The sequence below is a fragment of the Cupressus sempervirens genome, chromosome 2 (genome assembly GCF_028749045.1).
Source record: "Cupressus sempervirens isolate cs-2001-9-10 chromosome 2, ASM2874904v1, whole genome shotgun sequence".
Lineage (NCBI taxonomy): Eukaryota > Viridiplantae > Streptophyta > Pinopsida > Cupressales > Cupressaceae > Cupressus > Cupressus sempervirens.
Window position 1 is genome coordinate 345,517,110 of NC_143119.1, and position 22,335 is coordinate 345,539,444.

General features: G+C 31.0%; 1 pseudogene; it reads left to right on the top strand.

The window, feature by feature from the left end:
* The first annotated feature begins 12,327 nt into the window (after window positions 1-12,327).
* LOC149572541 (late embryogenesis abundant protein Lea5-like) lies at window positions 12,328-12,790 on the top strand (annotated as a pseudogene).
* The last annotated feature ends 9,545 nt before the right edge of the window (window positions 12,791-22,335 follow it).

Below are 22,335 nucleotides of genomic sequence, written 5' to 3' on the forward strand. Positions count from 1 at the left end.
TGCCAAATTTCTCATTCAGGAACTGATCAGTGACAAGCCCATCATCTACACCATCTTCGACATGAGTGCCAAATGTGCATAGGGATTCACATGAAGTGCACATGTGACCACAATGTATAGAAGGCTCCCCCTCAACTAATGGACCCGTGGAATGGATGAGGGTCTATGTCAAAGCATTAATGGTCCCTAGAGTGCTGGCCTCTACATGTTCCTTCACAACTGAAGGAATAATCACATGCTCGCACTGTGGATGGACCACGGCTACCCTAACTACATTAGGGTCACGACGTGCTCCTAGCCTCTCAAATGATGACCCCCCACCTCTACCCTAGGAGTCTAACATATCAAAATAATTGGGGATCTCCCCAAGGACAAACTCACAATATAATTTCTTCAAAAAATACATGGGGACCTCATGATTATTGCAAGGAGGGGCATCAAAAACCATCCACCATCTATCCCAAAAATTATTTCTAATAGCATCACGTATGAACCAATGGATGGGGAATTGTTTAGTACCCTCTCTAACAGTATTTTGCTCACCGGGTTTTCTAAATAATGCACATATACTACCTTTTGGTATTTCTTTTTTTCTAACATCTTCATATGACAATTTATTTGCATAAAATCTTTTTTGTTCATCCCTCTTAGCCCGCCAAATATCTAACTGACCACTAACTGAGGCTATTTGAGTGTTAATGGATTTGAGGGATGATGCCAATTGAGCCCTCATTGGATTGGTTTGTCCGGATTCTTTCAACTGAGAAATGATTCCTTCTAATTCAATTTTTCCTCTCTCTATTTCATTTCTTATATATTCTTGTGTGCCTAGTGGAGGTCTTGCAATTGGTTCAGGTTGTGGAATTTGTTCTTCTTCTTAAGGAGGGTTTTGGTTTTGGGGTTCTTGAGGGTTTTGATGTTCTTGTGGATTTTCTAGTTGATTATGAACATTTCCTGATAAAAAATCAATTGAAATTCAAATAAATAAACAAATCTAAATGAAATTTGTAAAAACCCTACAAAAGAATATTAAAAACTTACAAAACAATATGAAAAATATATCAAACAATGAAAATTTAGGTTTATATCACTTACAGCATCGTCTTGGATGCACTTGTGGTCTTGGATTTCATCGACGAGGAGGCATTTTGGGAAATGGTGGTGCAAATGTTGAGTCTTCAACTCGCATATGCGCTGCTCACTGTAGGAGTACAAGAAAATGCTGATGAAAATGATGGGCTGCAGGTTTGTAGCCCATCATATATACTTTTTATTTTTTAAAAGTGAGTATGCGCTGCTTTTTAAAATAGGAAAAAAAAAAATTCCTTGTCACCTTTTTGGCACCACAACTCGGTGCATATGCCCCAAATCAACATGCAAAAATGTAAAGCATGAAACATAATAGATTCATCAACACACTTGACACAATGATTTATGTGGAAACCCAATTTGGGAAAAACTACTAGTAGCATGCTACTCCTTTTTACTCTTCTAAAGTGATGCCCTATAAAAGGCCAACCCTGTTAAAGGTTACAATACACACTGTTAAATGTAACCTGGTTAAGGGATCTCAATCACCCTATTAGAAGTGAGCCTTTTTAGAGGACTTTAGGCCATTCACTTGGAATGCCACTTGATTAAAGTATTTTAAAATGACTATTAGGTCAACCTTACTCCAAAGGATTTACCCCAGACTGATACAATTGTTATAGAGTAACAGTAGAGCTTTGATTTGATACAACTTACAACTTCTCTTGCAGATTACAAATCTCTATTTAGTCCTCAATTCTACTTGGCCTTCATACTTTGTAGCTTAGTTAGCTTGTTAACCCTTGAAGCATTCATCTCCTTAAGCCTTCTTTCTTAACATGTCAATGCAAATTCTTCTCTTAAGTCACTTGATGAAGCAAAACCCTTAACTCCTTCTCTTCCTCAAGTTCTCGCACATGACAACTTTTGCTTCATGACCAGACATTCCTATAAATAGGAAATTAGGATATTTTCCTACTCATTTTCCATCATCCAAATTAAGATTTGGATGGATTAGGGAGGATACAATGTATCTACCTCATATCTTGTATCTCTTCTAGAAACTTCTCCTAGAATCCATTTGAATTTGCCTCAAAAATAGTTTACCTCAAATTCTGTGCCACCAACTCATCATCCTTATCTTCCACCTAGTTCACAAAATTCAAGAAAACAAACTTGTCTTAGATTCAGTGAAGCTTTGATCTTTAAAATAATGTAACAGCTCAACATTATCAACCTTCTGATGCTTAGTACATACTGTGTTGCTCGTCATCCACTGTAAATTTACCTGGCATCAACTAAAGTATACTGATGCTCGACATCAACTAAAGTTTTCTCGGCATCAACTATTTTTCTCAGCATCCACTAGAATTTTCTTTTACTTAGCTTCAATTGAATTTTTTCTCAATTTGTATTGTCTTTGCTCAACACCTACTATCCACTCATTCAAGCTTGGTAGACAAACTTTGTGTACCTTGTTCTTCTAAACTTTCTTAGTGTAGCCAACATTTGTATCCTTAAGTAGATTATCAGTACATCATGTCATCACTATCTTAGTTGATCCTTGTACTTCATTACATAATCATAACTCAACCTTTTCTCTAGGTGCTTTTGTTACATCTTATTGATCAAATCCTCTTCATCAATCAACTAAGTGATAGTACTTGAATCTTATAAGCAATTGCCTTTCTAGAAAATAGCAAGTTTGACATCAGTGACAAAACAATGATTGAAACACATAGTCTTCTACAACAATCTCCTTCTTTTAATAATCTCTCTCTTCAATAATGATCTTTTCAAATAGATCTCAACATATATAGTATTCAAGCTATTTTCATTGACTTTTGTATCTTCATTTTTCAAAATAGAGGATGAAAAAATCATTGATCTTTATAGACCATGCAGATAATGTACCGAAAAGTGTTTTTAAAAATATGTTGAATTCCATGATAAGTTTTTTTTCTTCTTCTTTCGATATATTTCTTCATTGGGACTGAAGAAAAATATGTAAGTTTTACACCCCATTTTCTTTCTTTTATTTGAATTACATTGCCAAGAACTTGTAAAACATATTTTGTGTTTACTATAGATCCTTTGTCCAACATTTGTTTTTCATTTTGTATATGACCCTAATGAACACAAGAAATTGCTAGGTCTAGATGGGAAGGAGTGGAATGTATAATTATGGGGATCATGGTAAACTTAAGCAAGCCCCCTCCAAAAAAAGACATAAAATTATTAGAAGATATTACATTATTTTGAGAAGTAAAATAATCTCTACTATTTAATTGGTGAGGCTTACATTATTTAAATATTTTTAGAACTAAATTTTATAAAGATGTGGCAATTTTAAATATTTTACAGAACTAAATATTTGGCCAAGTTTTTCTAGAATTAGCCAATTGGAAAATATTAGCCACTAAAAAAAACCCTGACGGGGTTCCACAAATAAATTGGAATTCCAACTAGGTTGTGAAACATTTCATTATGGGCTTGAGATGGGAAAATTTTTAGTGTTTAAATATAATTTTGATATTTGATAGAATAGGGCATGTGGAAAATATCATTTCTTTTCATAACATGGAAACATGATTCCCTTCTATCAATGTGGTGGTAGTTTCATATTTTGATGAGGAAAGTGATGATATAGTAGAGAATAGAAAGTGAAAGTATAATTTTATTCATTTCAACTTTCACACAATAGTCATTTGAGTTGCAAGTCAATGAGAAATTAGATAACAAAAAAAACCTTTTGTTGTAGGTCATTCTAGGAATGTATCAGATAAACATTGTTTTCCTTTCAAATTAGATAAACATTTTTGGCCAATGGAAATCAAGTTTCACAATCGTAAGTCATCAAAGTTGAATATTAAAAGTTCTACTAGGATCAATCTCTCTTCTCTATCTATCATCATTTTCAATCAACATGACATTTTTAACAAGTTGATAAAGCCAAAAATAGCTTGTTAATTACATTTATCTGAAATTATTTGTGGTAGTATAATGTAAGTCTTGATTTCACAATAGGAACAATCTGCATTTGTGTGAATGTTAAGAAAACTCTCATGTATTTGGTTAAAATAACTTAATTTTTTGTACTATTTTGTAAATAAAGAGGTTTTCTAAAATAGATGAATGTCCTTCTTAGTTCATTTGCACCTTTGAGTAGATGGATAGAAATAAATACACACACACACACACACACACACACACACACACACACACACACACACACACAGAGATGTGGGTATGTGTAGGATCATGGTGTGCCAAAAAGTGCTAATTTGAAAAATATGTAGATCTAAAATGCCTCAAAATATTTCAAAATCTATTTCAACTTTTTTCCCACTCATCTTGATACTAAATGAAAAAAATTAATACCTTTATAAGGCTTACTACATATTTCGATACCAACCCTATATGGTCAACTTTAAAAAATCCCAAAAATGTGTTTTTGGCCTGTTCTTGTGTGTTTTTTACTTCAAACACGTAGTTGACGACTTTTTTCCCCCAAAATTTTATGAAATGAAATGGGTTTCTTAAGAATGTTCTTAGCTTTCCATAAATGTAAGGTTTGTCAAATTAGAAGTCCAATAAGTAATTATTAATTTTTTTCTAATGGAGTTATGTATAAAGTGTTGACTAGCATACTACTTGAAAAACAATTATAACTTTCAAATGGTACAATATTTTTGAAATTCAAAAGATGCATCACATTCTATGTTTCTTCTACTATAAGGAAACAAAAGAAAGATCAAATTTTGTAGATTTTTTAATTAGTTAAGATGGTCAGACATGATAGTTTTTTTATTTCCAAAATACTAAAGTAGAAAATTAATAATTATTTATTTATTTAGAATAAAAATACCCAAAAATATGTGTCACATCCAAGCATGAGTCTACTTCTTATATCTAGAATTTATTTAAAAATATTATCATTTAATTTTGATTAAGATAGTCAGACATATGCATGCTTCTTATTTTTATCCTAAATTTTTGTACTATTGCATTAAAATTCAAGTTTTTGACCAATCAAATTTTATTTTATTTTTCAGATAAGGCCTAGTATTTTAGAAACTAGATTAAATTTCCTACAGATTCTTTTCTCTCAACTTTTTGATATAAGTTTATAACAAGTAGAAAATTGAATGTCAAGTTGACAAAACCTGGATTTGCTCATTTTTTACTAACACTTAAGAGCATAGTTTGGTTGACCATGATCCTGCACACACACACACACACACACACACATGTAAGAAGAAAAGATATTTTGAGAATTTAGGGTGATTGACTAATATAACATTTCATAAGTTTAAACTGGTTAAGACTAGGTTTTTTTTGTTTTAAGTATAGACTGACTTAGTAACATTCTCTTTTTTAGGTTGGGTTGTTTGTTCATCATAGGTAGTTTTAGAATTACTCTTATGAAATTGGTCATTTTTAGTTTAGATGTGTACAATTATGGGGTTCTATAAACAAATTGACATTCCAACTAGGTTGGGAACCATTTTCTAGCCATTATGGGCTCAAGATGGGAGAAGTTTTAGCACTTATTCAAATATATTTCTATTATTTTCTAGAATAGGGTGTGTGGAAAATATTATTGCTTCTCATCTCATGGAAACAAGATGCACTTCTAACAAAATGGTGGTAAATTAATATTTTGATGAGGAAAATGGCAATATGGTAGATAATCAAAAGTGAAAGTATAATTTTATTCATTTCAACTTTTAGTGCAATAGTCAACTGAGTTTCAAGTTAATGAGAAAATACATAAAAAATAAAAAAAATTTGTTACAGGACATTTGGCGAATGTATCAGATAAACATGCATTTCCTTTCAAATTAGATAAATATTTTTAATGAATGGAAATTCAATTGCTCAATTGTAAGTAATGAAAATCACAAATTGAAAGTTCTACTAACATCAGATACTCTTCTCTCTCTATCTATCATGACTTTAAATCAACATGACAATTCTAGAGAAAGAACTAATAATGTACAAAATAGCTTGTTTTTGAAATTAAGAATAATTACAAAGTACAAAATAAAAATAGCTTGTTGTTAATTACATTTTTCTGAAATGATTTCTCATCATATAATATAATGTATGATTTTACAATAGGAAAAATGTCCATTTGTGTCAATGTTAAGAAAACTCTAATATTTTTTGTTAAAATAACTTAATTTTTTGAACTTGTTTATAGATGGAGGGGTTTCCTGCAATAGGTGAATGTCATCTTGAGTTCATTTTCACTTTGAGAAGGTGGATAAAAAGAAACATAAGTGTATGTAGATGTAAGACGATATGATATTTGGAGAATTTAGGGTGATTGACTAATATTACATTTGATAAGTTTAAATTGGTTAAGACTAGCTTTTTTTTTAAAAAGTTTAGGCTCTCTCACCAACATTCTATTTTGTTGGTTGAAACAATGGCTCATTATAGTTAGTTTTAGAAGTACTCTTATGAATTTGGCCACTTTTGGTTTAAATATTGAACATTTATAGGTTAGATCACCTTTTACTAACAACATGATAAATTTCACTATACAAATCCCATGTTATATAGGTTTTTAGTCTATTTTTACTAGCTTTTGTATCCAATTTTTTTAACATGGAGGATGAAGAAACTAGTAAGTTTTACATGCTATTCTCTTTCTTTTAATTCAAGTACATTGTCAAGAACTTGTTAAATCTGTTTTTTTGCTTTGCATTTTGTGTTTACTATAGGTCATTCCTCCAATGTTTGTTTCTTAGTTTGTAAATTACTTAGATGAACATATGGAATTGGAAGGTATAGATTGGCATGAGTGGAATGCACAATATGGGGTTCCATATTTAAGTAGAGTTGGGAAATTTTTTCTAGTTATTATGGGCTCAAGAAGGGATAATTTTTAGTCTTCAAGTACATTTCTAAATCATATTTTAGGGTTAAGATATTTGATAGAATAGGGTGTCTAAAAAATATCACTAATGCTCATCTCATGGAAATAAGATGCCCTTTTGGTCCAAAGTAGCGGTAAGTAGATTCAGATTTTGAAGAGGAAAATGACAATGTGGTAGAAAACCATAAGTGTAAGCATAACTTTATTCATTTCAAATTTCACATGATAGTCATTTTAGTTCCAACTTAACAAGAAAATACTTAACAGAGAAAACCTTTTATCACAGACCATTATGGGAATATATTAGATAAATTGGCCCTTCCTTTTAAATCAGATAAACATTTTGTGCCAATGGAAATGAAGTCACCTAATCAAAAGTTGTGAAGTTGAAAATTGAAAGTATTAATAAGATTACTCTCTCTCTCTCTCTCTCTCTCTCTATATATATATATATATATATATATATATATATATATATATATATATATATATATATATATATATATATATATATATATCATCATTTTGAATCAACGTGACAATTCCAATAGTTTGTTAATTATATTTTTTTTAATGATTTTTTATAGTATAGTATAAAAAAGTCTTTTAAATAGGAGAAATCTACATTTATATCAACATTAAGAAATATCTCATGTAGTTGGTTAACATAACCTCATTTTGTGTAATATTTTGTAACTTCAAGGGTTTCCTAAAATAGGTGAATGTCCTTCTATGTTCATTTGCACATATTGAGAAGGTGGACAGAAAAAACATAAAATTATATAGATATAAGAAGATTTAATATTTAGAGAATCTAGGGTGATTGACTAATATAATATGTTTTAAGTATAAATTGGTTAAGAATAGTTTTAAAATAAATAAATTAGGCTCTCTCATTAGCTTTTGGTTTTGTTGGTTGGGTTGTTGGTTCATTATAATTAGTTTTAGAAGTACTCTTACAAACTTGGCAATTTATGGTTTAGATGTTGGTAGTTACTCTATGAACATGGTTTTTTTTTTAAATTATTCAAAGGCTTAGAATTAGGCTATAATGGAAAGTTTTGTGCTAGCTCAATGCTTGGTTGTAATGGCCCAAGGCATTGCTAGCCAGTGGTTTATTATAACTCTATGGGATTGGGGCCCTTATATTCCTTCTTTATAAAAAACATTTAGTGGGTCTAGTAAATAGTTATAGAGTGAAATATGCAGATTTTTTTTTAATGTATATGCATATTACATGAGATCAATTAATATTCTATTCAAAAAAATATTGTATGGAAACAATATTTTAATAGGAAAACTTGATAGCTTAAAATGGACTATGTATCTACTTAATCTGATGATAAGAAGTGACTATAATAGTTACATAATAATTATAATCTTTTATATATAAAATATGTCAATTATTCACTTTACTAATTAGAAACCACTATTTCTATTATATTTTCTATTAAATGATAGGAAATAAAAATCAACAAAACTCTATTTAGAAGGTGACAACAAAATAATATTATGAATCATAGAGAAGAAGATAATTATGAGGTCAATCAATTACATCTCTTTCCACATTTATATATTAAAATTGACTGATATATTTGGTCTATATTAAAAATAGTACGTTGATGTAAGTATGACTAGAAAAAAAAAGTGGATGAAGAAGATACATTATCAATACTGAACCCATGCATTCATTTTGGAGATAAATTTTTTATTAAATTATATTGTTGAATATCAATGTAGGATTGTGAGCTCTTAGTAGAGAGCATATCATCATTAGAGAATAGCTTTCTATAATCACTTACCAATGATTAATTGAGATGACTCCTCCAAGGCAAGGTAGTAACAACTCCCATTCAATCTTGTTCATTGTCTTCTTTTCGACAAAAAGAGAACTTCCATATAATAAGTTACATTTGTTTCATCCAGTATGATCCTTCTTCCTACCTTTATTATTTTTCCCTTAGTGACTCATACAAAATGACTTCATAATATCTTCTAAGAAAGTAGTACACATGTCTTACTTTTCAATTATACAATTTTTATTTTCTCTTATGTCTTTAATGCAGGTCTAAATATTTTCTTATATTAGAAAATACAAAAATTTCTTATCATTTTTATCAAATAAATGTTCTAATTATTTTCAAATAATTTATTTATTAAAAATGTACATTCTTCTTCATTTCAACTATGAAAAGAATAATATGCATTCACATATAGTTTTAGATAACTAACAAGTAATGATACTTTGGTGTTTTTCTTTATATTTTCTCTTAGTTTTGGGATGAATTTTCATTCATATTTCTATCTATGATTTCTCCTTTCTAAATTTATAGTGGAGCCTTTTTTATTGCAACTTTGTGCTACCTAGGTTAGCTGTGCATTATGGGTTTTGGCTTTTGGCTTTGAGCTATTTGAGAGAGTTAGTTTCTAAGTTATGATGAGATTTGAATTGTATCAAATTGAGTTGAATAGGTATGAGGTGTTTAAAAGTGACTCCAAGGTGTGACACATAATTTAGAAAGGGAAAATGGCAATGTATGTGGAATTAATGAAAGGGATCAACTTGGAACTATCTTTGCAATTTGTGGGTTCTGGGGACAATGGCAAGGTTGCCACTGACAGCGTTTCTTTCCTAGTGATGTCAAAATCTATTGTGACTATTACTGAGTCTAGTATGGAGGGTACAAAATTTCCCAAGAAGACCAAAGTGTACTTCAAAGAATATTTGGAAAGCTCTTAGACCTTAGGGAGAAAATCCTAAAATTGTACTAGAGTGGTTTCAATCAGGAGGAGTTGTCAAGTGAGTAGAAAGTGGTGGCCACTATTCTCATTAAGTTCATCACTTTGGAAGGAAGGTACAAATGCTTTCATTTCCATATTTTCCTATGATTAATAATTTTAGAAGGAATGTGAAGTTTTGTTTCCCCTACTAGATTTTCTCATCTCAGATTTTTTTTATTGAGAAAGTTGGGGTTAAGGGTGGAGCCTCTCTCCACCAAACCCTACTTTTCAAGTATTATGAGTTTTACTAATCTTTGACTCCTCAAGTTGGCCCTTCTCCCAATTTTTCAATCGAGCTTGATAAATTAGTCTTTTCCCTTGTATCTTCTTTGGATAAGTAGTTACAAACTTCCCAAAATGTTCCCTCTTTTTTGGGTATGAGGGTTATTTTACATCATTAAGCCAAGTACAGGTACTTCTCTCAACAAGAGAAGCTTGAGGATTCTATGAAGGTTTTACATGAACCAACTTGTGTCTCTTCCTAGTCCAGAGAGTCATTTTGGACCCCTAATCATTCCACTCCTTATTTTGTGCCCAACACACCCTCTACCTCCTTCTTCCCTCTCTCCCCAAAGGCTCAGCTCTATAACCTTGAGGATCCCTATATCCCTCAATTTTCTTCTCCTAGTCTACTCCTTGGAAGTACTGATGGAGGCATCAACCTTGAAGCTATGACCCTTAAGTCATATGAGTTGTGCATTTTTAATAACAAAATCAATGTTGTTACCAAGTGGTTTCTCTATCAATTTTAAATTACCAAAGAAAAGATAAACGAATTGGAGGTTATTGCAATGGTAGAAAGAAGGGTAGGGTATTGGACTTAAGGTAAAAGGGACAATGTATTATGGGAAGTGGGTACACATTTTTAGGAAAATTTAGGAATCAAATAAGAAGGAAATCATAGAAAGTTGTACACTTGTGCCTTCAGAGAAGGAGAAGAATGAGATCATCATTTCCCTTGTATCAATAAAGGAGTCCTGAGATCTGTTGGGGTTCCAAATCAAGGACATTCCTTCCTAGCAGAGAGCAGCTTGGGATAGAGTTGATAATTCCATTGAAAAAATTAAAGGGGAGTTGGAGGAGGGGAAGTTTAAGAGAAAAGGAGGGAGGAAACCCAAGGTAGAGAGAAAGCTCTTCAAATTATCACTAAGGAGGCAGGATCAAGGGATGCATCTTCCTTCCATCCTTCAAAGCAGCCTTCCCTTGTGGAGAAGTTCAAGGAGCTGAGAAAATGTTTTTTTTGTGTTGGTGTTGGTTGTAGTGTTGTTTCTTGCTACTTGTATGTTTATGTTATTTTTTTATCTGTAGTGGTTGTGGCTTTATTTACTGGTTTGTTGCTGCTGTTTTTTAGTAGTCATATTTTTAATATTATCTAGTTTGGTTCTTGTTTAACTAAGTTCGGTTCTGGTTGGTGCTAGTTTTGTAAGGCTTCATCATGTAACTTTGACTATTCATCTATTGGAGCTAATGTTATTTTTTATGTTAGATTTGGGCCCTCTCCTACTTTTCTTAATTAGAACATGAAATCAATTATTCTTAGATGTGTTGGAAGAAATGTGATTAAATATAAATAAAATCACTCTTGAATTTAACCAAGATTGAATCTATGAATATATCTAATCTGGATTAGATAAATAATTATATATGTAAAGCATGCATGAAGATCTAAACTGTGAATATGAAAATAGTAAAAATTTATTTCCAAGAATTTCTTCACTTAAAATTTATATAAAAGAGAGCATCTAGATTTTATAATGTCAATAGCTATTATGAAAACTATCACAATTCACATATAGTAATGTAAAAGTAATTGATGATTAAATTCTCTACATCAAAAATGAACATCAGTTGCCTTACGTATACTCAAATTAACATTTGGAGACGCCAAAACAAATAAAAGATGTTCAATGTACTCTATATATGTTCTCTTCATATTGTCAAGATATTTGTCGTTACAAATTACTTAATAATTCAGTGTGGGAATAAGCTTGTTCTCACCAGACTGGTATTTCTCTATACAAAAGATGCTCAACATGTGTTTTCCATCTATTCTCTTCATAATGCAAATATATTTATGGTAACAAATTACTTCAATAAAATCAAATCAAACTGAGAGAGGTTGTTGGTTCTGATGAGAACAATATAGATGTAAATGTGGATGATCATGCGAATCCTAGTGGGCAAAATGATCGATGGTATTTTGAAGTTGGCCTTGGAATCGTCTCGGGTTTGGCTTTGTGCAGTGGGAGCCCAGCGTGACTATTCCTCCTAACCAATTATTATTCTCTCTGTATGACTCATAAATAGCTTTGTGTCTATAAGATTATTAAAGGATAACAATTTATTGTATAGCACCAAGAATATGCGATTTTGTTAAGTATTACTACACGCCACAGCTTTAAAATGCGAATAACTCTTTTGCCTGGAGTGAATAAGTCCTTTCCCGCGAGAATGGAAGAAGACTTATCATATGCGAATATATTGCTCTTTCCAACGAGAATATAAGTAGATTCATCACTTGAGAATAACCCATTACGTGAAGGAATACATTTATAGTTCAACCTCTAAACTCTTTCTAGAGCAACCGAGCACATATCAAGCAGTCAAGTAGACTATAGTCGATATTAGTCATGGCCAAATCAATATTCAGAGTGAAAGTTGTATCTGTCGAAGCTTTCTCCTCCTTCAAGATTGACAGCAGTGGCATGTAAAGTATAATATGGTAAACAATTTATTCTAATGCTGTTTTGTTTATGGATACAATTTTCGTTTAACAATAGACTAGCTAGATTTTAAATCAACTAATCTATAATTGTTCCATCTGGCCGTTGTGATGAAAGTTTGAAAGGTTTCAGTGATTCTGCACCAAAAGCCGAGTTGCCTGTGGAGAAGGGTATCGACGAAGAAGGAAAACAAAGGAGAAGTGGGGATATAAATAATAATAATAATGTGAGAGAGCGAACAGCATGGGTGCCTGACCCAGTGACTGGCAATTTCATTCCGGAGGATCATATCGGTGAAGTTGATATTGCTGATCTCAGGGAAGAAGTTCTCAAACGCCATTCTTTCTCCAAACTCAAACGTTCAACTTAATAGAGGAAGCTAGGGCCTCCTAGTAGATCACAATATTTAGTAGTAATGATATCAATGCAAACATTATTAAGGTATTTTATGTAAGGGTTTTTTTTAGAGTTAGAAACTTAAATGTTTGATAAATTCTGCATCAGTTGTTGGACTCTAATTGTCTTTAAGGTGGTGTGGAAAATGTTGTATTAGAATTCTATGTGTATAGATATTAATATAGTATAATGTATGAATATATATAACATTATGAAGATATTTTGATCTGTTTCAATATGTTTTTGGTTCAAACAAATCATGTTGTATTTCTAACTTGTGTGATAGATTAGAGTTATAAAAATATAATCAAAGTGATCACAACTATCTATTAATCATCTAGAAATTAGATTAATTATTCATCATATTTGCTCAACTCAATTTTAAGATAATAATGTTCTTATCTTTTACACAAATAAATAATTCTAAAGATTTTATTATCCTAAGTCTGATTTATTTTCTAATTTATTTTTTAAAAAATTAATATTTAACTAAGGCTCAATTTTACAATCCTATTATAAACCCTTTATTTCATATTAAGAATTTGTGAATTATAATTTGATTATTTCATATTAAGAATTTGTGAATTATAATTTGATTATTTCTATTGGCCTATTCTAACAAATCTGGATTTAGTATTTAAGGTTTGAATTTTATAGTTTTTCTAAATTTCATTCAACTCTAGAGCATGTAGTAACTATTTCAGCTCTTTTAATATTTTATTTTAATTGATCTGACCATCCACGATGCATTAATGTCCTCTTGACTTATAAATTGAGATGTGTTGTTGTCAAGTAATTTGTCAGAGTATCATAAGAAATTATAGACTAATGCAAAAAGAATATAAAAATGAGAATCAATTATTTTATTAATATATATTTAATATAAAAATGAGAATCAATTATTTCATTAATATATATTTCTTGTAAGAGACTGAAAAGGTTTTAGGTTCCCTTCAAAACCTATTTTAACCTTAATGAAAAAAATATAAGAGTAAGCATAGCTATATATATTTGGTATTATCAATTATATTACTTCAAAGAGAGAGGGAGAGGTCGAAAATATAAGAATAAACATAACTATATATTTGGTCTTATCAACAATATTACTTCAGAGAGAAATATATTCAAAATTCTACTTCTCCACAACTCTTAAAATTAATTTTAAAACAAGCTATAAATAAAAAATAATTACTAAAGCTTTCTAAAAATAAAATAATATTAATTGTCAACTAAATTTGGGAAAAAATGAAACAAAGATTCTAGAGCTATTTAAAAAGTCTTTCCAACAAAATAGAGAAAAATACTAAAAGATAATATTACAGGCCCAAAAAAAATTTATAGCTTCAAAAAAAATAGAAAGTTTTAGTCTAATATAATTGGAATTTTTATTAACTCTAGAAATCCAAATGCCTATAAAAATTCCATTCGAAATGGACAATTGCATAAAAAATTATGACTATCAGAATTTCCTACATCAATCTCCTCATGTTAGAAAAATACAGCTCTAGGAAGTTGGAATCTTCAAATTATTGCACTCTTTTGGGTCCAATTTTAGCATTTCCCAGATTGATATCCATGGGATATATGTTTCTAGTGACCATCCCACTATACCAAATAACTATTGTTTGAATTGAAGAAAAACATATTTAACTAATGTTCATTGTAGTCTATTCCTTCTTGATCTCCGCGTTCTTTGGTAATTTATATTTCAGCTTGATGACTATACCTGGGTCCTTCTTTCTCTTTCTTATCTTAACCTGTCTTGCATTCAACATCCTCTTGACCATGAGATCCAAAAATTCTATTTCTTGTATTTATAACTATATAACATCATCATTTATGTGTTCATCTTATACCTCTATTGAGTGAGAGGTAATGGTATGGTACTCTATTTAAGAACTTAAAATATTGCATCTAGCATCTAATCCATCAAATTATTTTTCAATTTAATTTCAAGATTAAATCAAAAAATAATGTTTGACCAAGACAAACTCCTATCAAGTCGATGTTTTTGCTTTTTTGTAAGACAAGATCAAGGGACATGGATCTAGAATAAGAAAGAGTATATAGAGACTTATAGATTAAAAATTTTGAGATCTAGAAAATTAGGGTCAATGTCACTCAACTTGACATTCACCTGCACTTCTCTAATAAAATTTTCTTTATGAAGGTTTTATTTAGAATTGTTGTCCTCGAATTTTAATTTATATATGGGTTTGACCTTCATTTCTCATGGTCATTGAAATTATATTCAACTTATTATGTTATCCTAGATTTTAAATAAAATTTCCTTTCTCTTCCCTCTTTATGGATTTTTAACTTTTATTATTTTTCTATTTTGCATGGTTTTTTATACATAACTTAAAAAATACCAAGTTATCATATTGGACCTTGATCTAGCATGCAACTCACATATATTTTGTAGTCATTTTCAACTAAAACAAGGGCTCTTTGAAGCTTGATTCCTTTCCTTATGCAATGAAAGATAAGTAAGAAGCATTAAAATAGGATATACAAGCAAGTTTTTATAAAGAGAAAAAAAAATTGATTAAAAAAAGTTATCAATTTTATATTAATAATGTAAGATTTTCTAAATGGAATAATATTTTACAAAATATTATCATTAGTAAGCCTTCAAACCTATTTCCTTCAATCCATGAAGGGAATGGATCTATCTAAGTTCTCTCTTTCCCACATGAAATTCCCCCTAGCTATTGTCATTTAGCATCATCCCATAGCCTTTGTTAATAGTAAATAGTTGTGTCCACCAGTACTAGCTAGTGTTGGTATCTCTAAGTTTTGTTGTCTGTTAGTGTCAAATACTTAGTCATATATAAGGTAGAGTTAGTAGGTCATCACTTTAATTAAGTTACTCTATATAGGCCAAGTCATGTAAAAACTTGTAAATAATCATGGATATGCCAAGCTCTATAGGAGCCAAGAAAGTATTTGGTTACTGAGTACTTCCATACAAGCTGAGTTTAGTGAATAATGAGCAGATAGAGTGCATAGATGTCAAGTTATATAGAAGGAGCCAAGTAAGTTAAGGATGAGTAATAACAAGAAGGATAGTTACAACCGAGCATCAAAAATAGTATGTGTCGAGCAATAGAGATTGAAAAAAATGTTTGAAATGGTACAAACTCTAAAGTAAACCATTTCAAGGTGACTGATATGTGACATTTAATAGTCATAAAGTTTGTTTCAATGGTTGTTACATAGTTTAACATGGATCAATGATCCCTATGAAGGGAGGACAACTAGTCAGATGAAGAGGCAAAAAGGGAATTTTCAAGAAGATTCTATAGGATTTCATTAAATGGGAAAATTCAAATCCTATTTTCATACAACATAAATGATAATGAAAATTGTGTGAAGGAAGGGAAGTATTGTGGGAAGGAATTAGGTTTAAGAGGCTGTATGTGAAAGTTGTGAAGCAAAGAGTTAGTGACCTAATAGAGTAGTAAAGGATAAAGTAAAGACATATTAAATAAGAGATCAGATCAAAGATTGAAAGGAGGAGATTCATAATCAACAATTATAAGTGTAGAAAGAAGCATTAGATACAGAATCAATTTTTGCAAATTGAATTAGGCTAAATCTGTTAATAGAGTAGTTTTAACATACCTTTATAAATCTCTTAATAGAGTCCTTACTACATTATAAGTGTTAAATCTTTTAATTAATGTAGACCTAGAATAGTCTTGTAAAGCTCTTAATAGGGAAAGCCCTTGATAGGGTAGATCATCAGAAGTGATCAAATTTGTAGTCCTAACAAGCTAACTTTGTTACTACAGTAGTGATGATTTATGGGTGTCATCCCCACCTTAGTTTTAGTTTCACCTTGGAGGATTTTTGGGTTACTGAAATCTTGTGTTGTGTTTTGACATGTCATGGAAGTGATACATAGTTAGAATTATTTTATCATTTTATAGTTCAAATTATGTTATGCATAAGCTAGATATGAGATGGTAAATATGGTGAATGAAGTCTAGATGTTTTGAAGGATAAAGTTTTTTATAGATCCCAATTCACCCCATCTTAGTATCTTAGTTTCTCAATAAAATTCCAATAATTGATATTTGAGCTTGATTCTCTTGAAAGAAGTCTAACAACTTAAGAGTTTAGATCTTGGAGATGGAGGCTTACAAATGGGGAAAAGTTATTGACAATCAACTTGTTGACATCCAACTCATACTACAACAACTTGAAGCTACATTAAAAGAGGAATTGAGGAATCTCCTAAGAAAGAGAAAAGATATGGATATTCAATAGAGTGATACACTTTATCAAGAAGTTGATACTAAAGGATTTCTTGATGATGGAAATTCTAGTGAAATTGATGCAGCCATTTCAAATCTATTAGAGAAAAACAATGTTCTGAATAAAGAAGTCAGAGGAATAAAAAAACAACATGGTATCCAATCAGTAAGGAAATGTGAAGTGACTAAACAAAAGAATAAAAATGAAGAAGAAAAAGTTGTGGCCAAAGGATACAAGAGAAAAATGACTATCAAACTTGAAGAAAATTCATCTAATGTACAAAATCTAACAAACACTCAGTTAGACATGATGAATCAACTGATGCTTGTAAATCAAGAACTGAACAAAAAAATACATGGAGTTAGCAAATCTGAGATCACAGAGTGACTTATTGAGGAATGGGTTAAGATCTGAGAAAGAACTTGTGGAAATAATGAACAAGCACAATGAATTAGTAAGATACTTTGAAGAATTGATGTGATTACCTAGGTCATCTAGTAGCACCTTTGGACTAAGGCATATAAAGCAACATTCATTTACTGAAAAGGGAGAATTGAAGAGTGGAGAGCTAAGGAATTCCAAATCAAAAGACAAACCTACATGCTATCATTATGGTAAACTTAGACATACTACAAACATTTTCAGAGGCAAGAATGGTATACAAAACCCTAAACCTAAGTTTACTAGTAACTATTTTTATTGCAAGATGCAAGGACATAAAGTACATGGGCATAGACCAAAGATGAACAATATACCTATTGCAACTAGATTTGAAGGATATTGCTACAATTGTCAAAATTATGAACATAGAGCACATGAATGTAGATTACAGGAAATGTCTAATTGAACAACTAGAATGCAAGTCAACACACCTAAGAAATTTTGTTCTAATTATCAAAAGGTTGAACATGTGAGAAAGAACTGCATGATCTAAGCACTAGTACCTAACTATGAACACATCAAAGGTAAAGGTAAAGTAGATACTGAACAAAAAAAGAAGGAGATGAATCAAACATAGATAAAAAAGATAGAAGTTGGAAGTAGTGGAACAAATAAAGTTAAAATCACCCAATCCAATGGAGAAGGTGATCACACCACCTCAAATTGATGAATAAAGGTATGTAAGGAGCTATATTTAATGACTTATATTACATCATTTTCTAACTTAAATGTGAAAAAATTTAAATTTACACGAGATAAGAAGCATTATAATATAAATATGAAAAATAGAGTGCAACAAAATCATTTACAGTTTGGGTATTGAGCATCAATAACTCTACCTATATTGATTGAGTATTTCAATATGAACCAAGTACCCCAATGACCAAATTGGTATACAAAGCAAGTTAGATGGTATTGACAAAGTTGTCTAGTAAATACCAAGTTCAAAAGGCTAATAATGATCAAGATAGTTGGATTCCACCTAACAAAGCACACAATATTTATTAGAACCCTAATTTGAGTGAATGAAGGTATATATAAAAAAATTGAAGATATTTTAGACACCTTGCATTCATATTTTGAGAGCACAAAGTGATTTAAACAATTTGCGAAGAAATTTTAAGGTGATTGAAAAATGATTTGTTGTTGAAGTGTGATCGAGGATTGATCTTAAGTTGTGTCGAGTTGTTTAGAAAGAAAATTTTCAAAACCCTAAACACAAGAATAGCATCATCATCAACAATGAAGAATCAAGAAGAAGAGGTAAGAAATGTTCAATTGGTGAAGATTGACACTTGTCCTCCACCTAACTACCATGCTATAATTGAAATTCCAATGAAAGGAGATTCAATGGGTGTATTATCATCGATACCACCTAAGGTCATTATGATTCACGATGTATGGAGTCATTGCATATGTAAAATTTGTGAAGTTAGAGATTATGAAATTTGTGTGACATATGAGAAACTATGTGATGAAGGAGTACTGAAAGAAGAGTTCAAGATTGATGAGAGAAAAGGGTTAAGTCATGCCCTAGATTTTTTGAGAAATTTCAAAATTGAATGGATTAGGGTTATGCTGAGAAGAATTCAGGATATGAAGTTATGGCTAAAGCATGGGCTGATCAAGATTACAAATAAGATGAGTCGTGCTATTACTAGTTAACCAATGTTTGACAAGAACAACACCATGCATTATCAAAACAAAGAAGGGTATGTATAGGATCATGGTGTTCCAAAAAGTGGCAATCTGAAAATGCATGTAGTTTTGAAATGTCTCAAAACATTTCAAAATCTATTCCAACTTTTTTCCCACCCATATTTATACCAAACCAAAAAATTAATACCTTAATAAGGCCTAGTACATCTTTGGATACCAAATCTACATGGTCAACTTAAAAAATGTCCTGAAAACGTATTTTGGGCATGTTCTTCTATGTTTTTTTACTTCAAAAATGTATCTGATGACTATTTTTTCATCCCAATTTGATGAAACAAAAAGTATTTCTTAATAATGTTCTTAGCTTTCCATAAATGTAAAAGTCTATCAAATTATGAGTTTAGTAAGTAATTATTACTTATTTTATAATGGAGTTACGTATAAAGTGCCAATTGACACACTGATTGAGAAACAACTATAACTTTCAAATGGTACAACTATTTTGAAATCCAAAAGATGCATCACATTTTATGCTTCTTCTACTGTAAGGAAATAAAATATAAAAAAAATTACAGAGTTTTCAATTAGCTAAGGTGGTTAGACTTGAGAGTTTTTTATTTCAAAAATACTATATGAGAAAATTTACAATTAATTATTTATTTAGAATAAAAAAACCCAAACATATGCATCACATTCGAGCATGATTCTATGTCTTATATATAGAATCTTATTAAAAAATATTATCATTTGATTTTGATTAAGATGGTCAGACATATGTCTACTTCTTATTTTTGTCCTAAAATATTTGTACTATTGCATTAAAATTAAAAAATTTGACCAATAAGTTTTTTAAAGATAAGTCCTAGTATTTTAGAAACTAAATTCAATTTCCTAGAGATTCTTTTCTCTCAACTTTTTTATAGAACATTCATAACAAGTTAAAAATTGCACATCAAGTTGACATAACCCTGATTTGCTAATTTGTCATTGCCACTTAAGGGCATAGTTTGGCTGACCATGATCATGCACATACCCAAAAGCTATCGAGGAAAATACCAAGGCCAATGTCCATTTCAACCATCACTGATCTATTGATCAAATTGGTAGTGAGAGTGATCTTGCATAAATTGTATCAGTCAAGTTGACTAAATAGTATGTCATCTATGGTTGTTGATCAAGAGTGGAACATTGTGATGAAATATCATGAATATGATATTGTTGAACTACAATGCTTGCAACTGGCAAATAGCCTAGTATTAATCAAGAAAGTGAAGAACTCAATGTGTAAGTTTGGATCATTGATCATGTATATTTTATGTTATGCTTGTAGTTATTTTCCTACTGTTGGAAATATTGTATGGGAACAAGTCAAAACTGCTACTAGTAAGATCAATGAGTACATTGGGGTATGTGCACCAAGTTGTGGTGCCAAAAAGGTGACACCATTTTTTTTTCCTAATTTTCAATAGCAAGTCCACGCTATGGCTTGGGTAACCTGAGCCATAGCATGGATGCACTATAGCACATATGCACTTTAAAAAAACCCCAATTTTTATAAATGGGTTGCATACCTATAGCCCATTCATTTTAACCCTTTTTTGCTACTTCTCCTCACTATAGTGCATACACGGATTGCTTTCAAACAAGTTTTCTGCCACCCGCCTTGCCAATATGTCTCCTTGCCATCGAAGATTGAGATCACAAGCACATCATATGTTATCTATCTTTCTTTTTGCATTTTTTGATATGTTTTTTATATTGTTTTTTAGGTTTTTTCCAAATTTTTTTTAAAAATATTTATTTATTTAGATTTCAATTGATTTCTTATCAGGAAATGTCAATAATGAATTGGAAAATCCTGAAGAAGGTTAAAACCAAAACCCTTTAGATGATCAAAACCAAAACCCTCCACAAGAAGAACAACAAATTCTACAACCTGAACCATTTGCAAGACCTCCTCCTGGTACACAAGAAAATATAATAAATGAAATAGAAAGAGGAAAAACTAAATTAGAAGGCTCATTGGTCGGTTGGAATAATGTGGAGAAACCAATCCAATGAGAGCTCAATTGGCATTGTCCCTCAAATCCATTAAGACAAACATAGATAATGTTAGTGGTCAGTTAGATGTTTGGTGGGTTAAGAGGGAAGAAAAAAAAAGATATTATGCAAATAAATTATCATATCAAGATGTTAAAAAAAAAGATATACCAAAAGGTAGAATATGTGCATTATTTAAAAAACCTGGTGAACAAGATATTGTTAGAGAGGGTACTAAATGGTTCCCCATTCATTGGTGCATACATGATGCTATTAGAAATAATTTTTGGGATAGATGATGGATGGTTTTTTATGCCCTTCCTTGCAATAATCATGAGGTCCCCATGTATTTCTTAAGGAAATTATATTGTGAGTTTGTCCTTGGGGAGATCCCCAATTATTTAGATATATTAGACTCTCGGGGTAGAGGTGGGGGGTCATCATTTGAGAGTTCAGGGGCACATCATGACCCTAATGTAGTTAGGGCACTTGTGGTCAAGCCATAGGGTGAGCATGTGACTATTCCTTCAGTTGTGAAGGAGCATGTAGAGGCTAGGGCTCTAGGGACTATTAGAGCTTTGACATAGACCCTCATTCATTACATCAGTCCATTAGTTGAGGAGGAGTCTTCTGCACATCACGGTCACATGTGCACATCATGTGGATCCTTATGCACATTTGGCAGTCATGCTGAAGATGGTGCAAATGATGAGCTAGTGACTAATTAGTTCCTAAATGAGACATTTGGCATTGACACACAGTTAAATTACAATTATAATAAACTAATTTGATCACATTTCATATGTATAGTGACTAATTAATTAGCATGTATTGATATTGTTGAAAACTTAGGGTCAGAGTGTTTACAGGCCTAGTAGCGATCCCCTGGCCCCATTTTTCATCCCCTTGATGAGTCTAGAGGTATGTATCAATTTAATCATTTAAATGAATACATATACTTATTAAGTAATCATATGAAGGATTTACAAAAAAAATTATGCATGTACATCAGTTCTCTATAGGACCATTGACATTCACTACTGACTTTGAGCCTAGATGTGATAGGAGCTTGATACAGATACATTTATTTCATGTTAATTTAATTCATTTGATTAT